The sequence below is a fragment of the Oncorhynchus tshawytscha genome, linkage group LG13 (assembly GCF_018296145.1).
Source record: "Oncorhynchus tshawytscha isolate Ot180627B linkage group LG13, Otsh_v2.0, whole genome shotgun sequence".
NCBI lineage: Eukaryota > Metazoa > Chordata > Actinopteri > Salmoniformes > Salmonidae > Oncorhynchus > Oncorhynchus tshawytscha.
In genome coordinates, this window is record NC_056441.1 from 59,201,352 (window position 1) to 59,221,961 (window position 20,610).

The 20,610-nt window shown below is 45.6% G+C and overlaps 1 long non-coding RNA gene across 1 annotated transcript in view; it reads left to right on the plus strand.

Moving 5' to 3' along the window:
* Positions 1 to 17,222, plus strand: part of LOC112265417 — a 67,958-nt gene extending 50,736 nt beyond the window's left edge. Inside the window, exon 3 of the long non-coding RNA XR_002955770.2 lies at positions 16,664 to 17,222. This is a non-coding gene — a long non-coding RNA (uncharacterized LOC112265417). The remainder of the gene's footprint in view (positions 1 to 16,663) is intronic.
* The last annotated feature ends 3,388 nt before the right edge of the window (positions 17,223 to 20,610 follow it).

Below are 20,610 nucleotides of genomic sequence, written 5' to 3' on the forward strand. Positions count from 1 at the left end.
CCGCTGAAACACATCCCTGTATGAAACATTAGAACCACATACAGTGTGTGGTACAGTGTTAGAACTCGCTACCATTTATACAGTACAGGGAAAAAAACAGATATAACTGTACGATAATCCTGACCAAGAACTAGCATGAAACATTATATTGAAGAAAAGCACATACACACACACACACACACACACACACACACACACACACACACACACACACACACACACACACACAGTGGGAGCAGGTTCTAACAGCCCCTGGCAGGTCCTGTGTGGCCTCGACCCTGCTGCTCTAGTTGGGAGCGGTGAGGTTGCTGCAGAGGAAACAATGGAGCTCTTTGTGCTGTCGGCTCTCTGGCTCTGAGAGAGAGAGAGAGAGCTGCAAAATGTCTTCCCCAGATGAAACTGCATATTGTTTCCCAGTGAGAGTTGCTCAGTTTTCTCTGTCTGTCCCCCTGCACACCACTCATACCCACCAGGCCTTAGCACTGCCTCTGCCTGGCTGCCCTGCTTTTTGTCAGACCCACTGGCCTTCCCCTCATCCGCCGCTGCCCCGCACCAATTATGTTCTACTGTAAATACCACACACATACACATACAAATGCATGCACATACTGTACACACACATGCATGCATGAAAACACATACATGCTCACACACCCGCACAAAACATGCATGCTCACACATGCATGCTCACACCTAATCCCTCAAGGATGATCTTTTCCTCACTGTTTTTTTAGGTAGCTTGATTGTTGTGGGTCCGGCTGTGGCTGAGCAGGCCGATTCTGGAGCCTCAGACCTGTCCACTGACATTGCAAGTGAGTCTGGAGGTGAGGGGAGTTTATTGACTAGTTGGTCTTAAACAGCCATTTAAAGGGTAGTACATCAAAATTTGAAATATACTTAATTTGATTCATCCATTGATCCTGAGAGACAATGACCAAAGCCATCATTAGCATCCCTGCTAGTGAAACAATGGGAGTGGTAGAGCCAGGATGCTTCAAAAAGCATGCCCAAATCCTCAGTCACTTTAAACCAAATGTTATAGCGACCCAAATACCATAACAAGTTGCACATATATAATATTGAAGAGTATATAGGAATTCCCCCAAAGTCCACATTGTTACAGAAACAGGAGACAATTATTTTGATTTATTAGGAACAAAGTCCTGATCAAAATCACCCCATTCGGTAGTTTGATGGTTAAACAGACAGATTTTGATGGGGATTTGTGTATTATGCTAATTAGACGTCCGTACTTGCGCAGACAACAACCTGAAGTCACCAGGTGGCTCTTTTTGTGGTGTGGAGTTGCCAGTTTGTTGCGTTATGTATTGCTTTTCAGGGTGTCTTTGTACCTTTTCTTTTGTCCCCATTTGCATCCATTTCCCCTCTTCCAGTTGCCCGTACGCAGTTGTTTGGAAGCCTTGAATCACGGTATCCTGTCCATCGGAGTGCCCAATGATTTGGGATTCTGTGCTGGGAATGTTTGCCTGGGTCAGTACTCTGACATTGGTCCGTCTATCCTCCCATCTGATGCTCAGTATCTCCCTCAAGAACTGTTGCTGCTGGGGCTCCAGTTCTTGAAGGTGTGTGTGTGTATGTATGTCACACACACACACACACACCACGTTTTATGACGTATTGCACTGAATGGAACCATAGCTCCTATTTTACGCCCTCTGTTTGTTTGTGTTGTATTTAAATAGGAGAATCACAGCTAGTGATTGAGCTAGTCTGCTGTTTTCAGGGATTGACTCACTTCATGTAAACAAGGAGTATGTCAACAAAGAGAAAAGGGTTGCTACACTGGTAGAACTGTCCTGGCTTCAGACCTTTTACAGCAGTCCACCTCAACTCTAACATACTGAACAGAAATATAGACACAACATTTTCAACGTTTTTACTGAGTTTTACTGAGTAAGTCAATTGAAATCAATTCATTAGGCCCTAATCTATGGATTTCACATGACTGGGCAGGGATGCAGCCATGGCTGGGCCTTGGAGGGCAGTGCTCTAATTATGTGACACATACACTTGGAGTAGCATAATTAACACCCTTTTCTATTGCTTTAATTATTGGCCACATACAGTGCATTCGGATATTATTCAGACCTCTTCCCATTTTCCACATTTTGTTACGTAACAGCCTTATGCTAAAATGGATTACATAGTTTTTTCCCCCTCATCAATCTACACAAAATACCCTATGAAGACAAAATAGGTTTGTAGAAATTTTTGCTAATGTATAAAAAATAAATCATATTTACATAATTATTCAGACCCTTAATTCAGTACTTAGTTGAAGCACCTTTGGCAGCGATTACAGCCTCGAGTCTTCTTGGGTATAACGCTACAAACTTGGCACACCTGTATTTGGGCAGTTTCTTCCATTCTTCTCTGCAGATCCTCCCAAGCTCTGTCAGGTTGGATGGGGAGCGTCGCTTCCGTGCTTTCGATCGGGTCGCTTTCGATCGGGTTCCGTGCTCTGGCTGGGCCACTCAAGGACATTCAGAGACTTGTCCCAAAGTCCCTCCTGCGTTGTCTTGTGCTTAGACTTGTTGACCTGTTTGAAGGTGAAGGTCCTGAGGTCCTGAGCGCTTTGGAGCATGTTTTCATCAAGGATCTCTCTGTACATTGCTTCGTTCATCTTTTTCTCAATCCTGACTAGTCTCCCAGTCCCTGCCTCTGAAAAACATCACCACAACATGATGCTGCCACCACCATGCTTCACCGTAGGGATGGTGCCAGGGTTCCTCCAGACGTGACGCTTGGCATTCAGGCCAAAGAGTTCAATCTTGGTTTCTTCAGACCAGAGAATCTTGTTTCTCATGGTCTGAGAGTCCTTTAGGTGCCTTTTAGCAAACTAAGCGGACTGTTTTGTGCCTTTTACTGAGGAGTGGCTTCCGTCTGGCCACTCTGCCATAAAGGCCTGATTGGTGGAGTGCTGCAGAGATAGTTGTCCTTCTGGAAGGTTCTCCAATCTCCACAGAGGAACTCTGGAGCTCTGTCAGAGTGACCATCGGGTTCTTGGTCACCTCCCTGACCAAGGCCCTTCTCCCCCGATTGCTCAGTTTGGCCAGGTGGCCAGCTCTAGGAAGAGTCTTGGTGGTTCCAAACTTCTTCCATTTACAAATAATGGAGGCCACAGTTTTCTTGGGAACCTTCAATGCTGCAAAAATGTTTTGGTACCCTTCCCCATGTCTGTGCACTGTCAAATGTGGGACCTTTTATACATATTGACAAGTGTGTGCCTTTCCAAATCGTGTCCAATCAATTTAATTTACCACAGGTGGACTCCAATCAAGTTGTAGAAACATCTGAAGGATGATCAATAGAAACAGGATGCAGCTGCACTCAAAGTCTCATAGTAACGGGTCTAAATACTTATGTAAATAAGGTATTTCAGTTTTTTATTTTTAATAGATTTGCACAAATGTCTAAAAACCTGTTTTCGCTTCGTCATTATGGGGTATTGTGTTTAGCTCGATGAGGACATTTTTTTTTATTTAATCAATTTTAGAATAAGGCTGTAAAGTAACAAAAGGTGGAAAAGGATAAAGGGTCTGAGTACTTCCTGAATGCACTGTACACTTGCCAGTGGTTATATTAGTGAAAGGGAGAGAATATTTGTGCTACTGCCTAACCGTCTCCGTAAGATCAGCTCCAAAACTCGCTAGTCGCTATACACTCTACTTTTTTACGTGTGAAGAGTGAAGACTCCAACGTAACTCTTTCCTCGAAATCCAGTTTCAACTCTCACTGTTTTCTGCTTGTACTGGGTTTGACAGCCTCATTTGTGAAGTGTCTCAATTAAGGGGAATATTTCTCCCGACATCTCTGCACAGCCAAGCTGTGTCTGTAGCACATAAAATCCTGCGCTTAAGGAAGTCATCACACATCTTTCAGAGTCTGCAAAGAGACGCCAGCTAAAAATAGCAGAACCTCAACGCTGGTTAATGCTCATCGTCGCCCCCAGACAGTTGTATTTGCATATCTTTTATGTGTTTTTTCCTCCTTTTTTAACAGTTTTGATTCCCTCTCTTCAGCAGAGCAAGACTGTCGTATAGGGATCCTCTGGCGGGGGGTCGCTGTGTGTGTGTGTGTGTGTGTGTTCTTTGGGGAAGGGGATGTTTTAAAAAGCAGCAATCTGAAAAGCAGCCGACAGTTGGGTAATTAAAGATTTGCGAAAGGCGAGCCTTTGTTTTTTCCCCTCCCTCCCTCCCTCCCTTCCCTCCCTTTTCCCTCCCTCCCTCCCTCCCTCCCTCCCTCCCTCCCTCCCTCCCTCCCTCCCTCCCCCTCCCTCCCCTCTCCCTCCCTCCCTCCCTCCCTCCCTGTATTTCCTTTCATCTCTCTTTTGGAAAGTGTAACGGCTCTGTCTGAGTTTATCAGAGGGATGGTACATTGAGTCCAGAGAGCCATCTGGTCCTGCCGCCACTACTCCTCTCTCTCTCTCAAGCAAGTAATGTGATGACTTCTCAACTGTCCCCAACACCAACACCCTCTCATGGCTCAGTGTCAAGAAAAAACGAAGATCGGCTAGCAACACAGCTAGCGTTTTAGTCTGGCTGATCAACGGCACTTTTAGAGTCTGTCCAACCGCCTCACATGGACAATAGCCATCCACTTGGACAATGTTTTCATCAGTGTTTTTCAAACTTGCAATGGTGTCATACATAATACTTCAAATGTAAATATTTTAAATTACGTTAGTCTGACACATGAAGATTACTCAAGTAAAGAGAAACAGCGAATGACTAGGCTTGGGTGGGCATTGTTATGTATGGTCATACTGTACATTGTTATGTATGGTCATACTGTACATTGTTATGTATGGTCATACTGTACATTGTTATGTATGGTCATACTGTACATTGTTATGTATGGCCATACTGTACATTGTTATGTATGGTTGTACTGTACATTGTTTTGTATGGTCGTACTGTACATTGTTATGTATGGTCGTACTGTACATTGTTATGTATGGTCGTACTGTACATTGTTATGTATGGTCATACTGTACATTGTTATGGTTTACGACAGTATGCTGCTTTATGGATGAATGTGTTGTGAGAATGAGTGGCACATGCCAACGCTGCAGTCAGCCTCCTATGGAACCACTTTGCCGGGAAAGAGCAAGTGCTCCTCCAACGCTACTGGCTACGGAAAAGACAACAACGGCCGGTAGAAACCATTCAAAGCTAGGTGGCTAGTCTGAGGGATTTGGCTAGCTCTTGTAACTACGGGACACTTCAGGATGAGATCATCAGGGATCAGCTGATAGAGGGAACGTTATGTGAAAAGACAAGGGAGAAACTGCTTTTGGAATCGGATAATTTACAACTTGATGGAGCTATTAAAATAGCAATCCAGGTTGAAGCGACTTTGGAATGCTCTACTATGCTAACAGACAGTTCTGCAGCATACACTCGGCCCCCTGCCATTCTCACACAGCAGCTTCAGGCCGAGCAGGCGCACTACAGCGATCACAAGCGGCGCACGCCCTCCCACGTCGATAGCTGCATGGACACAGACAAACAAATAGTAGTTGTGGCAACTGTGGTGCTCGCTCTCACAATTCAAGGGCTTCAAACTGCCCAGCCCATGGGAAAATATGCAAGAACTGTTCAAAAATCGAATCACTTTGCAAAAGTGTGTCATTCTGCCCCAGCTACTAGCTCCACTCAGAACAGGCCCTTATTTTCGTCTCACTCTCAACATGAACACACTGAAATTCGAACCGTCTCCACCAACCATGTGTAATTCAAGACATGCGCTGTGCAGCTGGGCAAGGTGGGTTTGCCTTTGCTACTGAATACTGGCACTGCGATGTTGTTGCTCAACCTTGCCACTTACTACAAGTTTTTCGGTCACCTACCACTCCAACAGCCCTGCACTGCCCTGTGTGGGTATGGTAGATCCAAGATAGACATTGCAGGCACCCTCCAGGTCCTCGTGCACTTTTGCGCCAAGCAGCTGCTTTCGAAGCGGGGTGCCAATCTCCTGGGCCTCGACCTCTTCACAGGCTTGGGATTCACACTGAGAGATGACAGTGGGTCAGCTATCCACCAAGTTACCGGCACATGGCAACATAACTGGCCAGCTCTGTTTGATGGACTGGGCTGCCTCACAGCTTTTACTCACAGGCCCCTAGTGAACCCGGACGTGACCCCAGTCTTGCAGCCCCTGCGGCGCATTCCCTTTGCATAAGATCTACAGTCACAGTTGGAGGCAGGCATCATTGAGCCAGTCAACACTGTCTCCTGGATTTCAAACTTGGTCATTGCAACCAAAAAGTCTGATGGAATCCTGACCTGTGTGGATCTCTGTGCTGTGAACAAGGCTGTTGTCCAAAATAAGTACCCCTTGCCTACAGCTGAGAAACTGACCGCACAATTTCATGGCTCCAGGGTCTTCACAAAGCTCGACCTGCGTCAGGGTTATCTTCAGGTGCCTCTCCACCCAGCCAGCAGAGACCTCACGGCCTTTGTTACGCATACTGTTGTGTTTAGGTACACACACATTCCTTTTGGACTTAGCTCCGCCCCCAGCTGCTTCCAGAAAGTGATGAGCACCATCCTCGCTGGAATACCCACGTGTGACAGTCTATCTGGACGACATCATGGTCCACAGTCCTGACCTCCACATCTATGACCATCGACTCCACAGAGTATCCAGTGCTCTAAGGAACAACCTGGCCCTGAAGGGTGGAAAATGCACCTTTGCAGCTCCAGCCGTCAAATTTGCCCCACTCATGTCAAACATTTAAACCATCCATCGCATTCTGGAACCGACCTCAGCCTCTCAGGTGGCCTCGTTCTTGGGCATGACAGCCCACTACCTCCGATTTCTACCCCACTACTCTCAGACCACAGCGCCCCTTCACCAGCTCCTCAAGAAGGACGAGCCATGGGCCTGGACGGCAGCCTGCTCAGACGCGGTCCGCTCACTGAAGAGCCAGCTGACCACAACCCCAGTCTTGGCTCACTTTGACCCCGTCTGCCCCACCATTGTCACCTGTGACGCCTCAGCTGAAACACTAGGAGTTGTCCTCTCACAGCTGCAGAATGGCATTGAGAGGCCCGTCGCCTTCGCCTCGAGGGCCCTGATCCCCACTGAACAACGGTACTCTGTGGGCGAATGAGAAGCGGCCTGTGTCACCGGCCTGTGTCTGGGCGTGTGAAAGGTGGCACCTCTACCCATACGCCCGGCTGTTCACGCTCCGAACCGACCACCAGTCCCTCACAATGCTACTGTCAGCATTAGGAACTGGCCACAAGCCAATTCGGCTGCACAGATGGGCCGACCGCCTCAGACAGTATGACTATCAGCTGAAGTTCACTCTGGGGAGGGATAATGTGGAGGCAGACCTCCTCAGACAGTATGACTATCAGCTGAAGTTCACTCCGGGGAGGGATAACGTGGTGGCCGACCTCCTCAGACAGTATGACTATCAGCTGAAGTTCACTCCGGGGAGGGATAATGTGGTGGCCGACCTCCTCAGACAGTATGACTATCAGCTGAAGTTCACTCCGGGGAGGGATAACGTGGTGGCCGACCTCCTCAGACAGTATGACTATCAGCTGAAGTTCACTCCGGGAGGGATAACGTGGTGGCCGACCTCCTCAGACAGTATGACTATCAGCTGAAGTTCACTCCGGGGAGGGATAACGTGGTGGCCGACCTCCTCAGACAGTATGACTATCAGCTGAAGTTCACTCCGGGGAGGGATAACGTGGTGGCCGACCTCCTCAGACAGTATGACTATCAGCTGAAGTTCACTCCGGGAGGGATAACGTGGTGGCCGACCTCCTCAGACAGTATGACTATCAGCTGAAGTTCACTCCGGGAGGGATAACGTGGTGGCCGACCTCCTCAGACAGTATGACTATCAGCTGAAGTTCACTCCGGGGAGGGATAACGTGGTGGCCGACCTCCTCAGACAGTATGACTATCAGCTGAAGTTCACTCCGGGGAGGGATAACGTGGTGGCCGACCTCCTCAGACAGTATGACTATCAGCTGAAGTTCACTCCGGGGAGGGATAACATGGTGGCAGACCTCCTCTCATGCTCCTACTCCGACTGTCTTGCCAGACGACAATGAAACTCAGCTCGTACAAAGGCTCTACGCTCGCTTTCAGTCAGCCGCCTCATTGGACGAGCTGAAGCAAGCATCGGAACAGGATCCCACTGTCTACCCTGCGCACCTACATACGCAGTGGATGGCCAGCACGTGTAAGAGCTGGTTCCTTTCGCCAGGGTGAATCACAAACATACTTGCTGGGAAGAAGTCTGTGTCTCTCGAGGGTTTTGCACTGTGGTCCCGAGTGGCCTGTGTGGGTGTGTTCTATCCATGGCGCACGAAGCTCACTTGGGCATAGTGAAGGTCAAGCAGCGATGACCTTGTGTGGTGGCCAGACATCAACCACAACATTAAAGCCCGTCCCGCCCCTGGGATCACATCAAGCTAGACATCTGTGGCGAGATCCATGGGCACGCAGTCCCTCGCCATCAGAGCTTCCTGGTTGCCAGAAGTGTTTCCTGTCTGAACTGTCACAGCACAGGCCATCGTGGACATCCTAGACAGCCTGTTCACGAGGTGGGGCCTACCCCTCATCTTCACCACGGACAACGGGCCACAGCTAACCTCTGTCGAGTTCTCCACCTATCTCAGCAACAAGGGAATCAAACACATCCATGAGGCCTACTACAACCTGTTGGAACGCTGAAGAACGGCATCAGAGGTCCAGGGGTGCATGTTCCAAACTGCCTTGAACCAAATGCTAATGCGCTGCAGAGCAAGCAAACACACAACAACACAGGTCTCCCCGGCATCTCTCATGCTAGGTCGTGAGATGGATCTGCCACTGGACAGACTCGGAGAGCAGCACCCAAGAAAAGCAGGCAGTGACCAGGCACCAAATGAAACAGCATTTCAACAAGGCACACAGGGTGAAGAAGCCAGACTGGGTCCAAGCCCGACGGCATCAGCAGTGCAACAAAATGGCCTCATTCTGGACGCCATCTGATGGACATTCTCCACTGCTACCACCCGAGCTCCTGCCTCTGTGGGCTCTCCAAGGGCCAGAGCCACAAGCGGTGGCGGATGAAGAACGGCGGATGCTGGCACGAACTCGCCCTAATCATCTGGGGGACTACTTAACCTCCTCTCATTCTTAGGCTCCGTTAGGTGTCTTAGTCAACCTCCCGGTTAATGGACTGAACTGGCTAGTTCGGGCTAGTTGTTACAGGTATCACTCTAGGTTCTTGCCCTATGGACATTTTATAGATGGTACAGTACCAGTTCCTGGTTTTGGAAGGGGGGGAAATGTCATGTACGGTATGATGTGCTGTACGTTGTACTGTACATTGTTATGGTTTACGACAGTGTGCTGCTTTACGGATGAATGGGTTGTGAGAAGGAGTGGCACATGTCATTAAACGAGAAAGTGTGAAAACAAACAATGTGAAACCATGCAGATGTGCGTTCTTCTGCAGCTAAGCTAGATATAACAGACATGTTTATCATATAAACATAATACCATGTACTACAGCTGTATAATTTATTGTACAGCCAACAGCAGTTAAGATGTCTGTCAATGTTAAACATCGCTGCACGCAAACACTACAGTATGTCAGCGCTGAAAGATTTTGCCATGACAGGCTTTCTCGCTAGACATATCTTTAGTGCTTATTTCAAATACAGTTGTCACCGTTTAGTTGATCATAATCAGATATTTTAAACACTTTAATAATGTACCACTTTACTCATCATATGTATATACTGTATTCTATTCTACTGCATTTAGTCAATGCCACTCTGACATTGTTCGTCTTAATATTTATATATTTCTTTTACTTTTAGATGTGTGTATTGTTGTGAATTGTTAGATATTACTGCACTGTTGGAGCTAGGAACACAAGCATTTTGCTACACCCACAATGGCATCTGCTAAATATGTGTATGGGACACTTGATTTGATTTGATTTTGATTTGAGGTCATAGCAGATGTTACTCAGTATCTGTGACAAGTATTGAATTATATCCACTCAAATTTTCGGGATTTAAAAAAGTCATATCCAAATAAAGAAGACATTTAGTTATTGAAGTACTTGCTAGATATATCTTCTCTTAGCTGACTTGAAACTTCAAAAAAAGACTTGGAACTCCCCAAAAACTAAAGGAACAAACATTTCTCCAGGACCACTGCTCCCCTTGGTTAATCTATTGCACAAATAAATCTGCCATTAATATGTAACTCCTCTGAAAACTTTCTAAATGTGATTAAATGCAGATTAAGGAAACATTATGGAAACTCACTGACTAAGCACTGCTATTTCCTGAGATTCAGAAACTGGCCATTTTCATGATTGTTATTATTAGTGGGCTCTAGCTGTCCTTGAGGATTTGTGTCATTTGGCCAAAAAGATGGAGACTGCGCATCACAGTGCCAGCTTTTACCATGTGACATTGCTGAATTGATGCAGCGTTTCTTTGTGAAGCCACATATTTTCTGTGAAAATTAATTTTCATTCCGATCGTGCTTGCACCCACTCAGCCTTGGCCCTGTCGGGATTCAAAATGAATAACCAATTATTGCTTTGCTATCATGCTCAGTTTGACGCTGACCACTCCACATTCGGATTGAGAAGGACTGTATAACCAGTAATTAAGAGAAGCAGCAGAGCAGAAAGTATTTGTCTCCGCTTGGAATTTACAGTGGGTGTCTGCACTAGACTGACAGGATTATTATGCTTAACCAAATATGTGATTTTTAGACATAAAATCCCTACCAAGAAATGTGCGACCCATTTTCCATATCTTTTCATTCTTGTTGAAGTGTAGCTCCAGGGGGATATTGGGTTGGCCTGTGCAGAGTTTTATGAGATCTGTCGGTTACTGTTTGGAATGTGCTACTGGATTCTTTTCATGGTGGTGTGTTTCGTTATTGCCCACTATGGTTTTCATTGGCCATCAAATGGTGGGCGCAAAGATGATTTGTTTCATGTATGCTGCTGTTCCATAGTTTTCCATATCGTAGTTTTTTACATCATCATGAATTCCAACCATTTCAGCAAGTATCAGTGAAAATATTGTTGGTGAGTTTATTGCAAGTGTTTATGATGCATTTAAGGGGTGTCAGAATAATCAGAAACGTTTATTTTCGACTATTTGAACGACCCTCCAAGTCGGAATTACGTAAACACTCTGATTATTCACATTTTCTATGAACGATTATTAAAGATGATGGAACAAAGTTGTTTACAACATAATAATGTAGCTATGTAGCTAGTTTAACTATATTGTCAATGTTAGCAAGCTAATTTATTATTAGCAACATTAGCTTGCTCAGCTTCTGATAATACTGTAATATGACTTTCCCGAAGCGGATCCTGTGTTTTGCCTTCCACCCAGGACAATGGATCGGATCCCAGCCGGCGACCCAAAACAACGACGCCGTAAAAGGGGCAAACGAAGCGGTCTTCTGGTCAGGCTCCGGAGACGGGCACATCGCGCACCACCCCCTAGCATACTACTCGCCAATGTCCAGTCTCTTGACAACAAGGTTGATGAAATCCGAGCAAGGGTAGCATTCCAGAGAGACATCAGAGACTGTAACGTTCTTTGCTTCACTGAAACATGGCTCACTCAAGAAACGCTATCGGAGTCGGTGCAACCAGCTAGTTTCTTCACGTATCTTTCTGGTAAGAAGAGGGGCGGGGGATATGCCTTATGATTAACGAGACGTTGTGTGATCATAACAACATACAGGAACTCAAGTCCTTCTGTTCACCTGACTTAGAATTCCTCTCAATCAAATGTCTACCGCATTATCTACCAAGGGAATTCTCTTCGATTATAATCACAGCCGTATATATTCCCCCCCAAGCAGACACATCGATGGCCCTGAACAAACTTTATTTGACTCTATGTAAACTGGAAACCACATATCCTGAGGCTGCATTTATTTTAGCTGGGGATTTTAACAAGGCTAATCTGAAAACAAGACTCCCTAAATTCTATCAGCATATCGATTGCGCAACCAGGGCTGGTAATACCTTTGATCATTCTTATTCTAACTTCCGTAACGCATATAAGGCCCTCTCCCGCCCTCCTTTCGGGAAAAGCTGACCACGACTCCATTTTGTTGCTTCCAGCCTACAGACAGAGACTAAATCAAGAAGCTCCCGCGCTCAGGTCTGTTCAACACTTGTCCGACCAAACTGATTCCACGCTTCAAGACTGCTTCGATCACGTGGATTGGGATATATTCCGCATTGCGTCCAACAACAACATTGACGAATACACTGATTCGGTGAGCGAGTTCATTAGAAAGTGCATCGGCGATGTTATACCCACAGCAACGATTAAAACATTCCCAAACCAGAAACCGTGGATTGATGGCAGCATTCGCGCGAAACTGAAAGTGCGAACCACTGCTTTTAACCAGGGCAAGGTGACCGGAAACATGACCGAATACAAATCGTGTAGCTATTCCCTCTGCAAGGCAATCAAACAAGCTAAGTGTCAGTATAGAGACAAAGTAGAGCCGCAATTCAACGGCTCAGACACAAGAGGTATGTGGCAGGGTCTACAGTCAATCACGGATTACAAAAAGAAAACCAGCCCCCTCGCGGACTAGGATGTCTTGCTCACAGACAGACTAAATAACTTTTTTTACTCGCTTTGAGGACAATACAGTACCACTGACACGGCCCGCTACCAAAACCTGCGGACTCTCCTTCACTGCACCCGACGTGAGAAAAACATTTAAACGTGTTAACCCTTGCAAGGCTGCAGGCCCAGACGGCATCCCCAGCCTCGTCCTCAGAGCATGCACAGACCAGCTGGCTGGTGTGTTTACGGACATATTCAATCAATCCTTATCCCAGTCTGCTGTTCCCACATGCTTCAAGAGGGCCACCATTGTTCCTGTTCCCAAGAAAGCTAAGGTAACTGAGCTAAACGACTACTCACTTCTGTCATCATGAAGTGCTTTGAGAGACTAGTCAAGGACCATATCACCTCCACCGTACCTGACACCCTAGACCCACTCCAATTTGCTTACCGCCCCAATAGGTCCACAGACAACGCAATCGAAATCACACTGCCCTAATCCATCTGGACAAGAGGAATACCTATGTGAGAATGCTGTTCATCGACTACAGCTCAGCATTTAACACCATAGTACCCTCCAAACTCGTCATCAAGCTCAAGACCCTGGGTCTCGACCCCGACCTGTGCAACTGGGTAGTGGACTTCCTGACGGGCCACCCCCAGGTGGTGAGGGTAGGTAACAACATCTCCACCTCGCTGATCCTCAAGGGTGCGTTCTGAGCCCTCTCGTGTACTCCCTGTTCACCCATGACTGGCCATACACGCCTCCAACTCAATCATCAAGTTTGCGGACGACACTACAGTGGTAGGCTTGATTACCAACAACGACGAGACGGCCTACAGGGAGGAGGTGAGGGCCCTCAGAGTGTGGTGTCAGGAAAATAACCTCACACTCAACGTCAACAAAACAAAGGAGATGATTGTGGACTTCAGGAAACAGCAGAGGGAGCACCCCCCTATCCACATCGACGGGGCAGTAGTGGAGAGGGTAGTAAGTTTTAAGTTCCTCTGCGTACACATCACGGACAAACTGAATTGGTCCGCCCACACAGACAGCGTTGTGAAGAAGGCGCAGCAGTGCCTCTTCAACCTCAGGAGGCTGAAGAAATTCGTCTTGACACCAAAAGCACTCACAAACTTCTACAGATGCACCATTGAGAGCATCCTGTCGGACTGTATCACTGCCTGGTACGCCAACTGCTCCGCCCACAACCGTAAGGCTCTCCCGAGGGTAGTGAGGTCTGCACAACGCATCACCGGGGGCAAACTACCTGCCCTCCAGGACACCTACACCACCCGATGTCACAGGAAGGCCATATAGATCATCAAGGACAACAACCACCCAAGCCACTGCCTGTTCACCCCGCTATCATCCAAAATGCGAGGTCAGTACAGGTGCATCAAAGCAGGGACAGAGAGACTGAAAAACAGCTTCTATCTCAAGGCCACCAGACTGTTAAACAGCCACCACTAATATTGAGTGGCTGCTGCCAACATGCTGACTCAACTCCAGCCACTTTAATAATGGAAATTGATGTAAAAAATGTATCACTAGCCACTTCAAACAATGCCACTTAATATAATGTTTACATACCCTACATTACTCATCTCATATGTATGTGTATATACTGTACTCTACATCATCTACTGCATCTTTATGTAATACATGTATCACTAGCCACTTTAAACTATGCCACTTTGTTTACATACCCTACATTACTCATCTCATATGTATATACTGTACTCGATACCATCTACTGCATCGTGCCTATGCCGTTCTGTACCATCACTCATTCATATATATGTACATATTCTTTATCCCTTTACACTTGTGTGTATAAGGTAGTAGTTGTGGAATTGTTAGGTTAGATTACTCGTTGGTTATTACTGCATTGTCGGGAACTAGAAGCACAAGCACTTCGCTACACTCGCATTAACATCTGCTAACCATGTGTATGTGACAAATCAAATTTGATTTGATTTGATTTAGCTAGCTATCTCATTAGACCGACCAAGCAATTTATGACTTCACCAACTAGAAAATAAGATTCAGAGTAACATTTGAATGCAGCGTTACATGCTAGCTTCTCTTCCCTCTTCTATGGAACAAACTGTGACAATGACCCTGTTATACCATACCGTATCTCTGACATTGTTCATCCATCGTAAAATCTCAGTGAGTTTGTCAGGGGGGCTATCAGATGTGCATTCTCTTAGACTTGCGCAAGCAGTCTGTCCCCGCAGGCAGGGAGTTGGCGCTGAGAGGAGCTCTCTGGTCAGCCAGTAAGTCAGTCATCCAGCCAGTCAGTCAGTCATCCAACCAGACAGCCAGTCATCCAACCAGTCAGTCATCCAGCCAAGCTCCAATCAGCCAGCCAGTCAGTCAGTGGAGTAGTCGGGCGCCCAGCAAACCAGGGCGTCAGTTGAACAGTCAGTCACTGGCACATATCTACTTGTCCCATTGCTGTCTCTCCAGGGGAAAACAGTGGCTTTTTATGCTTTATCAGCACGGCGCTGCCTGCTGCCTGGTTGTAGGTGTCTTAATACAAACACACAAATAAATGGAGTGGATGGAAATAGCTGTCCTCTCATCTGGAGCCAAGCTGTCCCATCACGCTGATCAAGGTCATTGTCTTTAATGAAACAGGGGGCTGTGATGGCCTCCTCCACTCAACTTTTGTTGGAGTCAGCAAATGTTCCTTTTAACGCTTTTCCCCAAATAGATCAAACACATTATTGGAGGTTAAAACAGGAACAATATCTTTAAGAAACACCAGTGTAATTGTGGGTCGTTTTCTCTTCAGAAGTCTTTGTACATCAGGCGGCCACAGTCCCTTTCTCATAAACACCACGGACCCCGATTTCCATCTGGGTTGGGACTGAACATGTTGCGGTGTACTTAGATAGACCATGTCCTAACCTTCTCTGGGTGTCACTCCTTAGACAGCTATATTTTAGGCAGCCATTAGAAGCCTACATTAGGTAACACTTTATTTGATCGTACCTCCATAAGGACATAATAACACAACGATAAGCAGTAAATAAGAATATGCCAACAACCAGACTGCTAGGGAGCCAGGAGAGCTACCAGCCAAGGTTGGAGACAATGCCAGAGATAAACACCAACAATAGTCACCATAATCCTATACCATTCATGTGGGTCATCAGAGAGGTACCATTTACCATACCATCCATGCTGACATTTCCCTGGGGTACCATCTTTTTCCTTGTCTCTACTCTGGTTCCTCTTTTGATGTCTTCCCACCATGATGTCACAGGATTACGTGTAGAACCTAGAGCCTAGCCAACCTCAGGAATTTGTGTAGAACCCAGAGTTTAGCAAACCTCACAGGATTATTTGTAGGGCCCAGAGCCAAGCCAACCTGAACAGACGATGCTCTCTTGGTACTTCATGCATTGAGGGGTTTAGTGGGGTTTTATTATGTGCAGAGGTCACAGGCTGAGTATGTGAAGTAGCCTACGTCAAAAGAAAGAGTCAACGCAAATCTGTTAAGGGAGTCTGTTAAGAGCTTTTGATTGAGATACTAGTGCTGCACAATTGACTGTTGAAGGCTCTCCTGGTGTCATGGCATCAAGTGCATTTCAAAGACTTAAGTGGGAGTTTGTCATTTCGCTGTCATTTCAGGGAAAGTCCTGTCGTGTGGTATTACATGGACAAAGTGTTACTTGAATTCTTTGCTTGTGGTTTTTGATATGCTATTAATTTGCAATCAAGGCAAATGAGCAGTGGGAAATGTTATTCTCGATATACTGTATTCCCCTCCATTTGCCCAATGAGTCAACAACCTGCTCAGCTATACCACTGCAGCAAGGTCACATGGTCCATCACTAATGGTATACACAGCGCTGTAGGGTCACATGGGTTGATATGATGATATGGTACTGTACATTATTTCCTGGAATATTTTCTGTGTATTTTTATTTTTCCCATATGCTTTAGCCAATATACTATAGAGACAATGTTCTATTTAATTCTGTACTTTGGCCTGTTTCATCTGATCTGACCAGACCTTTGTTGCCATTTGCAGATGCTGTACTCTAGAGGCTGTGGACTGTGTAGAGACTGAGAGACGAGTGGAGGCAGGTCAGTGCATGTTCTCTCTATTCCCACTGTTTGAGTGCCCTTTGAGAGGATGTCATCATTTTGTTCCAGTATATGATAATATGGCTAGGATCATGATATCCAGGCCTACTCTGAAACACTCTGTGACTTTGTTTTCCCTACTTTGATTCATACTCAGTATTATTCTGCCTTATGCGCTTTCCGACTGTACATACAATGTATTGTAAAGTTATGTGAGGTTTTCTCAGAAATACTATATGTCAGCAATTGAAATGACTAGGTAAAGGGAATTACTGTATTCCAATCAGATGTGGGTCACCTGTTTACCATGACCAAACATTACAGAAGAGCTGAAAGTCATGCATCCTTCTGTTCAGTTCCATTGAAACACAAAACCTAAGTTTCCAGTCCAAAACCCTTCTCAAACCCTTCCAACGCCTTGTCCACAAGGAGGTCTCTAGTCCTGTTGTATGTGGATTGAGGACACAACCCTCTTTCTCTCTCTCTCTCTCTCTCTCTCTCTCTCTCTCTTTCTCTCTCTCTCTCTCTCTCTCTCTCTCTCATCCTTTGAAAGCACTGGTACTGACCTTGGGAAAGATTCCACCTCCAAAGAAGAGAAGAGCTGAGAGAGAAAGAGAGAGAGAGGGGGGGGGGTTATGTGAAGCCCCCCTGCGAGAGAGGAAGTCACAACACAAAAACATGGCTGGCTCAGCATTCTGTTAGCAGCCTGTTTAGATAGGCCTGGTCTGTCCTGGTTTAGCCTGAGATGATGCTTCTCCAACATAGTACCTATGCCAGTGAACACAATGACCGCCTTGGATGCCCTCTTAGGGGTACACACTGCCCCCTTCACCCCTCTCAGGGGCCATTTTAATAAACTCACTCACTGTGTGGTCCGTGGCTGTTCAGAGCCCATGAAGAGGTATTGTGGGATTGAGGACACCTCGATACCATAAGAGCTCTTAATTAACACAGTATGCGAAAGCCAAAAGGTTATCAAAGTTTAAGCGCAATGACGTCAAGTCTGATATAGTATGATGTCTTACAAAGTATTACTGCTCTTACGGAATCCTCCTTCCTTTTTCCCCCATCAGCCTGGGAGGGAATCCGACCTTCGATATCTTCATTGATTCGGACAATGAACACGTTGGTTTTTTTTTTTAAATCAATGCGCTTCCTAAGTTCTACCCCTGCTTTAACACTTTCTGCAGGACATTCAGTACTGATTGAAAAGGTGAGTGAGTTTACAATAGTTCCTTCTGAGGGCCATTGGCACCACGTGAACAGTGTGTGTGTGTGTTTGTGTGTGTGTTTGTGTGTGCATGTGTGTGTGAGTGTGTGTGTTGCTCTGGTCTGGGAGGTACAAAGGCTCCTTACCTCATGGCATTGGCATTCCCTGAGAGAATGAGCAGGAACAGAGAGAGGGAGCAGGCACACACTGGGGGTATTCATAGGGCCCGTCCCCACGGAAGGAGCCAGGGTTGAGTATTAGCCCCTATTAAGAAACAAAGCCAGTCCAGCAGGGGCCTGGCACGATGGAGAGACACAGAGAATGGGAGGGAGAGAAAAAGAGAGAGGGGTATTTGGGTTGTGGTCAAAGTGTCACCAGTCTTTTGGAGAGAGAGAGAGAGAGAGATATAGAGAGAGATAGAGAGACAGAGAGACAGAGACAGATAGAGAGAGACAGAGAGAGAGAAAGAAGTAAATGAACAACAATGACGAATGGTTTGATGAAGAATGCAAAAACCTAAGAAAGAAATTGAGAAACCTGTCCAACCAAAAACATAGAGACCCAGGAAAACTGAGTCTATGGCTTCACTATGGTGAATCACTAAACTACAGAAATACACTATGGAAAAAGAAGGAACAGCACATCAGAAATCAGCTCAATGTAATTGAAGAATCCATAGACTCTAACCACTTCTGGGAAAATTGGAAAACACTAAACAAACAACAACACAAATAATTATCTATACAAAATGGAGATGTATGGGAGATGTATGCACTTCATATTATTTTTGGCTGTATAACAAACAACAAACAGCAACAACATATACATGATCAAATATAAATCTTAGAATCAAGTATTAAAGACTACCAGAACCCACTGGATTCTCCAATTACCTTGAATGAGCTACAGGACAAGATACAAACCATCCAACCCAAAAAGGCCTGTGATGTTGATGGTATCCTAAATGAAATTATAAAATATACAGACAACAAATTCCAATTGGCTATATTAAAACTCTTTAACATCATCTTTAGCTCTGGCATCTTCCCCAAAATTTGGAAGCAAGGACTGATCACCCCAATCCACAAAGGTAGAGACAAATTTGACCCCAATAACTCACGTGGGATATGCGTCAACAGCAACCTTGGGAAAATCCTCTGCATTATCATTGAGAGCAGACTCGTACATTTCCTCATACAACATACAACATTATAAAATCCATGTACACAAACAAGTGTGCAGTTAAAATTGGCAAAAAACACAAATTTCTTCCCACAGGGCCTGGTGTGAGACAGGGATACAGCTTAAGCCCCACCCTCTTCAACATATGTATCAACGAATTGGCGAGGGCACTAGAACAGTCTGCAGCACCTGGCCTCACCCTACTAGAATCTGAAGTCAAATGTCTACTGTTTGCTGATGATTTAGTGCTTCTGTCACCAAACAAGAGGGCCTACTGCAGCACCTAGATCTTCTGCACAGATTCTGCCAGACCTGGGCCCTGACAGTGAATCTCAGTAAGACCAAAATAATGGTGTTCCAGAAAAGGTCCAGTCGCCAGGACCACAAATACAAATTCCATCTAGACACCATTGCCAAAGAGCACACAAAAAATTATACATACCTTGGCCTAAACATCAGCATCACAGGTAACTTCCGCAAAGCTGTGAACGATTTGAGAGACAAGACAAGAAAGCCCTCTATGCCATCAAAAGGAACATAAAATTTGACATACCAATTAGGATCAGGCAAAAAATACTTTAATCAGTTATAGAACCCATTGTCCTTTATGGTTGTGAGGTCTGGGGTCCGCTCACCAACCAAGAATTCACAAAATGGGACAAACACCAAATTGAGACTCTGCATGCAGAATTCTGCAAAAATATCCTCAGTGTATAACGTAAAACACCAAATCATGCATGCAGAGCAGAATTAGGCCGATCAAAATCCAGAAAAGAGACGTTAAATTCTACAACCACCTAAAAGGAAGTGATTCCCAAACCTTCCATAACAAAGCCATCAACTACAGAGAGAGGAACCTGGACAAGAGGCCCTGGGGCTCTGTTCACAAACACAAACAGACACTACTGAGCACCAGGACAGCAAGAAAATTATACCCAACCAAGTCATGAGAAAACAAAAAGATAATTACTTGACAAATTGGAAAGAATTAACAAAAAACAGAGCAAACTAGAATGTCATTTGGCCCTAAACAGAGAGTACACAGTGGCAGAATACCTGACCACTGTGACTGACCCCGACTTAAAGAAAGCTTAGCCTGCTATTGAGAAAGGCCGCTGTAGGCAGAAGACAAGCTTTGTGCACACTGCCCACAAAATGAGGTGGAAACTGAGCTGCACTTCCTAACCTCCTGCCAAATGTATGACCATATTAGAGACACATTCCCTCAGATTACACAGATCCTCAATGAATTCGAAAACAAACCCGATTTTGATAAACTCCTATATCTACTTGGTGAAATACCACAGTGTGCCATCACAGCAGCAAGATTTGTGACCTGTTGTCACAAGAAAAGGACAACCAGTGAAGAACAAACATCATTGTAAATACAACCCATATTTATGCTTATTTATTTTCCCTTGTGTACTTGAACCATTTGTACATCGTTACAACACTGTATATATACATAATATGACATTTGTAATGTCTTTATTCTTTTG